The sequence below is a fragment of the Canis lupus genome, chromosome 1 (assembly GCF_003254725.2).
Source record: "Canis lupus dingo isolate Sandy chromosome 1, ASM325472v2, whole genome shotgun sequence".
Lineage (NCBI taxonomy): Eukaryota > Metazoa > Chordata > Mammalia > Carnivora > Canidae > Canis > Canis lupus.
In genome coordinates, this window is record NC_064243.1 from 56109653 (window position 1) to 56115792 (window position 6140).

General features: G+C 40.1%; 1 long non-coding RNA gene across 2 annotated transcripts; it reads right to left on the reverse strand.

Moving 5' to 3' along the window:
• Positions 1–1807: 1807 nt before the first annotated feature.
• On the reverse strand, positions 1808–5879 carry LOC112643805 (uncharacterized). 2 transcript variants are annotated; one of them, XR_003125909.3, is made up of 4 exons: positions 5654–5879; positions 3095–3152; positions 2887–2996; positions 1808–2357 (listed from the first exon to the last, which is right to left on the reverse strand). It is a non-coding gene; the product is annotated as an uncharacterized LOC112643805 (long non-coding RNA). The 2 variants fall into 2 exon arrangements; XR_003125910.3 differs by lacking the exon at positions 2887–2996.
• Between the last annotated feature and the right edge of the window lie 261 nt (positions 5880–6140).

Consider the following 6140-nt stretch of genomic DNA (forward strand, 5'->3'; position numbering starts at 1 on the left):
CAGCCTCCTCCACCATCAACCCGCACACCGGAGAGGTGAATTTGCTGCAACTTATGAACCTGCATCGATGCGTCGTCATCAGCCAGAGTTCATGGTTTACTTCGAGGTCACTCCTGAGGTTGTGCTTTCTATGGGTTTGGACAAATGTACAATGACATGTATCCACTGTTATAATATCATTCAGAGAATTTTCACTGCCCTAAAATCCCATGCTCTGCCCCTTCATCTCTTACTCCCCCAGCCTCAACCCCAGCAACCTGTCCCCACATCTGCCTTTCCCAGAGTGTCATGTGGGTGGGATCACAGAGTGTGTGTGGGTTCAGACTCACTTCTTTCACTTAGTGATGTGCATAGAAGGTTCCTCCCTGTCTTTTCATGGCTGGATGGGTCATTTCTTTTTAGCGCTGAGCAATATTCCATTGTCCGGATGGACCGCAGTTTGTTTATTCATTCATCTGCTGAGGAACATTTTGTTTTTTTCCAAGTTTTGGCAAGTATGAATACAGTTGTCATAAGCATTTGTGTGCTGGTTTTTATATGGACATAAGTTTTCAAGTCCTTTGGGTAAATAGCAAGGAGCACAATTGAGGGATCATACAGTAAGAATGAAACCACCAAGCTGTCTTCCAAGTGGCTGGACCATTCTGCACTCCCACCAGCAATGAATCAGAATTTCTCCTGCTCCTTACCCTTGCCAGCATTTTGTGCCATCAGTGTTCTCGATTCTGGACCTTCTCATTGGTAAGCAGTGGTATCTCATTGCTGTTTTAATTTGTGTCTCTCCAATGACATATATTGTGGGCATTTTATTTGCCATCTGTATATCTTCTTTGGTGACAGGTCTGTTAAGGTTTTTGGCTCATTTTTAGTTGGGTTGTTTGTTTTCTTTTTGTTGAGTCTTCTTTTTCAGCTATACAGGGCCTCAAGGTCAGCTAGAGGAGAATGACTCCTGCCCTCTTCTTCCCAACTCTTTCCTAGGCATGCACGCGTCTGCAGACATACATAGTCTATACACAGCCAGGAATATGTTTAAGCTTCCCTTGTTCATCTAGTGTTCCAGGATTTCCTTTAACTTTCATGTAAGTTCTCAGTTTCCCCAGCTGAAATCAGAGCCTGAGGCAGCTGAGATACTGCCAGCAGGTGCTATTGTTCTGGTAATGTCCTGAGCTTCAGTTTTGTCCCTTCTCCCAACTGAGACTTCCCAGACAGACGCAAGTCCACACATAACGCTCACTGTGTTCTGGGGGTGATGCTTTTTTAAAAAAAGATGGTTATTTATTTATTTGTTTGTTTGTTTAGAGAGCAGAAGTGGGGGAGGTGCAGAAAGAATCTCAAGCAGACTCCCTGCTGAGTGCAGAGGCCAACAAGGGGCTTGATCCCACCACCCTGAGATCATGACCTGAGCTGAAACCATGAGTTGGACACCTCACCAGCTGACCTACCCAGGCGCCCCATGGGGATGATACTTTTCATGAAATTTCAAAATTGGTCAAATGTGCCCATATCTGCAAAGCTTTGGCCTTTGGCTTCAGCATCAATGAGTGAAGGAGGAGGGTAGAATGGGAATAGCAGAGCCAACTGTTAACCATGGTTCAGAAAGTTCTCGTAGATAGACAATTTTCAGCTCATTCTCTTGCTTTGATTAATCACCAGAATTCCGAAATGGTTTATTTTAATCATTTTGCCAGTATTTTTATTGTTTTGGAGGGGAAGCAAGTTCACTGAGACATTCACTCTGGCATTCCAGAAGCCAATCTCAGCAGTATTTTGTGATTACTCATCAAGAGACAACCATTAGGAGAAAACATTGTGTGTTCAAAGTACCATTTAATGCATTATGGGAAAACTTCCGGGAATTTTGTATTATTTAAATTTTGCTTTCATATTATGCTGTAAACCTCAAAGAAAAAAAATTTTATAGATTAAACTCAATGTTATTAACATATGCATAATAAAGTGGGCTGAAAGGATTATAAGGCACACATACATATTTCATTTCTTATACAACGGAATATTGAATGTAATAAAAGTACACCATTTGTAGCTGATTCTAATTAGTGCTGTTTTTTAAAAGGACATTTTTGAGTTATCATTAAATGAACTGGGAAGCAAGCTTCATGGGAAGCCTCAGCATTCCAGGGATTTACGCAGCCACAGCACTGAAAGCTTCCACACCCAGAACTTAGAGGACTTAATGAAAATCAGAACAATTAGAACAAAGGAAGGAAACCACACTATCGATTAGCAGAGCAATTTTTCAAATCCTGGGGCAGAACAGTGAAAGTCGTAGTCCGGTAGGTACTTTAAAGCTCTAACATTGTCTTACTCGTTTTTGTCAGTGAAATGTTTGTTGTTTCCTGTGAAATAAAAAACAGATGAAAAGAAGTCAGATGGTCTCAACTATGTGGATTATTAAGTCTGGAGTAGAGCAAGAACATTGCAGCTAGCTCTATGCAGTTTTACAAAGTTGTGGAAAACCCCTGCGTATCTATCACTGACAGTTTTTTTATGGAAACCTTTGAATCAGATGTATCTTACACACAAATGCTTTACACGTATTTGGAATTTCCCATCCTGGATGGACCCAGCCACCCTTCCTCTGCCTGTCACACAACACCAGCATCCTGAGAGTGGTGTGGGATGGTCCAGGCTCTGATCTGAAGTCCAGGGGGCTCCTGGTTTGCTCAGCAGGCTCCCCTCCAATGCTAGGAGGGCTGTCTTTTCAGGCTCAGATGTTTCAGAGAACTGGGCTCTATGTAATCCATTTGACACTTAATCACAGGCATCTGGGACTTATATCGAAAAGCTTCACTATGTAACTTCCCACATTTCTGCACTCTGTCCCGCAAGCACTCCGTGAGAACTTTAAGGACAAAGAGGTCTCACCCTTTAAAGACTAGCTCCCTGCTGGCCAGCTTCTTGCCTTCCAATCAACACAACAGTATTTCTGTGATTTGATTAAACAAAGGCTGTGCCATTTTCTAAGCAATATCATCCTGTTAAAAATAATAAAGTTAACCTGAGGTCCTGAAGGCTTGAAAGAAGAGAATGATCTGAAAATTGACTCCATGAAAGCTCAAAATGACTATTTTACCTGAGAGTCATAAGTGTGGGCTCTTCTTCTGCTCCAGATCCCTGAGTGCTGTGTCTACCTATGTTTCAGGGGACAGATTTTAAATCATGAAGACACACACACACATTCACAACTAAAATTGAATTATTAATCATTGTCTTACCTAAACAGCGACTTTCTATGCTTCCTCTTTTGATTCACTAAAATATTTCAGACCTAACATCTAAGATAGGTTTCTTTCTAGTTATTTTTTGTTGTTGTTGTTTCGTTTTAGGGTTTATTATTTCCTGTGAAGAAAACTGTAATTTTGACCTCACTTTGCTCGTTCATGTGCAAAACACAGATCATTCCTCAAAATCATCAGTAAATTAAAAATGAGAAATCAGGAAGAGCAAAGAGTGTAAATGCACTGCAAAAGAAGTACCAGTGAAGATAGGCTTAGTGGCAACAAGAATGGCAATTTTATTTTATTTACTTTTTTTAAAATTTAAATTCTAGCTAATTAACATACAGGGTAATATTGGTTTCAGGAATAGAATTTGAAGCAACTTTCTGGTCTCCTCAGTTTCTTTTCACTCCTGTGCATCTTCCACACCTGCTTCCATACTGCAGCATTGCTCTCTTATATTGTTAAACACATATTTGATGACTAGTTCCCTGTTTACAAAGGAATAATTAAAATTTTTAAAAATACACAAAACCAAAACTTTCACATTTTCCCTCTTGCCCATAGGAGAAAGATCAAATTCCCTAGCATGATATTTGCTCAACAAATATTTATTGAGCACCCACTATGTACCAGGTACTGGTGTAGGTGCTTGGGATACTTCAATGAACAAAAGAGACAAAAATTCCTACTAATCCTGGTCTTCCTTAAGCTTACATTCTAGTAAAGGGAGATAATCAACTATCAACAACCAATCGATTATATGCAACAATGATAGTACTGACCACTTCAAAGAGTATGAGGATTAAAAGAAATAAGTTGCATCAAGTTTTGGGGAGAAAAAGAAATAATTTTTATTGCTTAACAAATGATTAGCACTGTCAGGATTTGAATCCAGATCTCTCCATTCCTAATCCAGAGTCTGCTCTCCACTGCACCTGCTGCTTAAAGCCAGGTGCACATACTTGTACATAACAGTAGCTACACTGACCAGAAGTCCTTTGCTTATATTATTGCCAATGTGTACAGCAATATGTTGGTTTCATTACGCTTTGTACCTCCTTTTCCTTGCTGATTTGTTCTGTCTGTATCCTTAACTATGAAGTTTGGAAAGACATTATAAGCTCAGTGCCTTCTATAGTTCCTTGCATGTAGACATGCAATAATACTCTCTGAGTTCAATTTACAACAATTCAAAAAGATGCCTATGACGGACCAGAAGCTCACTGAGGTTATGACAGGTCAAAGACTCAAGCGACCTTTAAAAAAAAAAAAAAAAAGACTCAAGTGACCAAGCCAGGATTTAAATCACTGATTTGGGGGCACCTGGGTAGCTCAGTCAGATAAGCATCTGCTTTTAGCTCACATCATGATCCCGGGGTCCTGGCATCGAGTCCCCACATTTGGCTCCCTGCTCAGTGGGAGCCTGCTTTTCCCTCTCCTTCTGCTCCTCCTGCTTGTACACATTCTCTCTCGGTCAAATAAATAAATAAAATCTCAAAAAAAAAATAAAATAAATCACTGATTCTTTGACTGCAAAAAAGAAAAAAAGGAGTAGAATTCAGTGGTTCATCACTTACAACACCCAGTGCGAATCACAGCAGGTGCCTCCTCAATGACCATCCCCCATCTAGCCCATCCTCCACCACCTCCTTCCATCAACCCTCCATTTGTTCTCTCTCATTAAGAATCTTTTACAGTTGATTTCCCTCTCTCCTTTTTTATTCCCCTCCCATATGTTCATGTGTTTCATTTCTCAAATTCCATATATGAGTGGAATCATATGGTATTTGTCTTTCTCTGACTGGCTTATTTCACTCAATATAATACATTCTAGCTCCAACCACGTTGTTGCAAATGGCAAGATTTCATTCTTTTTGATGGTGAAGTAATATTCCATGTATATATGCACCACATCTTTATCCATTCATCGGTTGATGGACGTTTGAGTTCTCTCTATAGTTTGGCTCTCAAATAGTTTGGCTATTTTTCATAATGCTGCTATGATGTTATAACAAACAACTAGAATTCTCATTTGCTCCTGGTAGGAATGAAAATTTGTGCCCTTTTTTTTTGGAAATCAGCTTGATAGTTTCCTATAGAGTTAAAAATACACCTAAAATATAATCCTGTAATTACTTTCTTAGATTCTTATCCGATAGAAAGAAAAGCACTGATCGTATTCAAATATCTATAGAAGCTTAATTTATGAGATTTGGAGCTGTGGGGAAAATATGATGCCATCAGCAGCTGAATGGATAGACAAGTTTGGCACATCCATATGGGGAACTAGGACTCGAAAGTATTTCTCAAAGACCTATTGATACAGGAACCATATAGATACTTTTGCAAGTCCTGATGATGATGAAAGGAAGCAAAACAGAAAACAGTGTACCTAATATACTTCTATTTACCTGACACTCCAGGAAGGTCAGTTCTAGTCTCAGGTGAGAGAAAGCAGATCGGTGGTTTCTGGACAGTCGGAGAACATGGTGGACAGAGCTGCCCTGAGGAATTCCCTGTGTGAGGGACCATTCTCTATCTTCATGGTCATGATGTTTACATGTGTGCATAGGTTTGTCAAAATATATTCAAGTCTATACTCAAGAGGAGTGCATTTTACCTTATGCAAATTCTATCTCAGTCCTGGTGATTTAAAAATAAAAAGGGAGGTGCTGGTGGCTCAGTCAGTGAAGCACCTGCCTTTGGTTTAGGTCATGATCCCAGGGTCCTGGGGTTGAGCCCCATATTGGGTTCCCTGCTTAGTGGGGAGTCTGCTTCTCTCTCTCCCCTATTCCTGCTCATCCTTTCTCTCTGTGTGTCAAATAAGTGAATGAAATAAAATCTTTAAAACTCAATAAATGGGGACACCTGGGTGGCTCAGTGGTTGAGTGTCTGCCT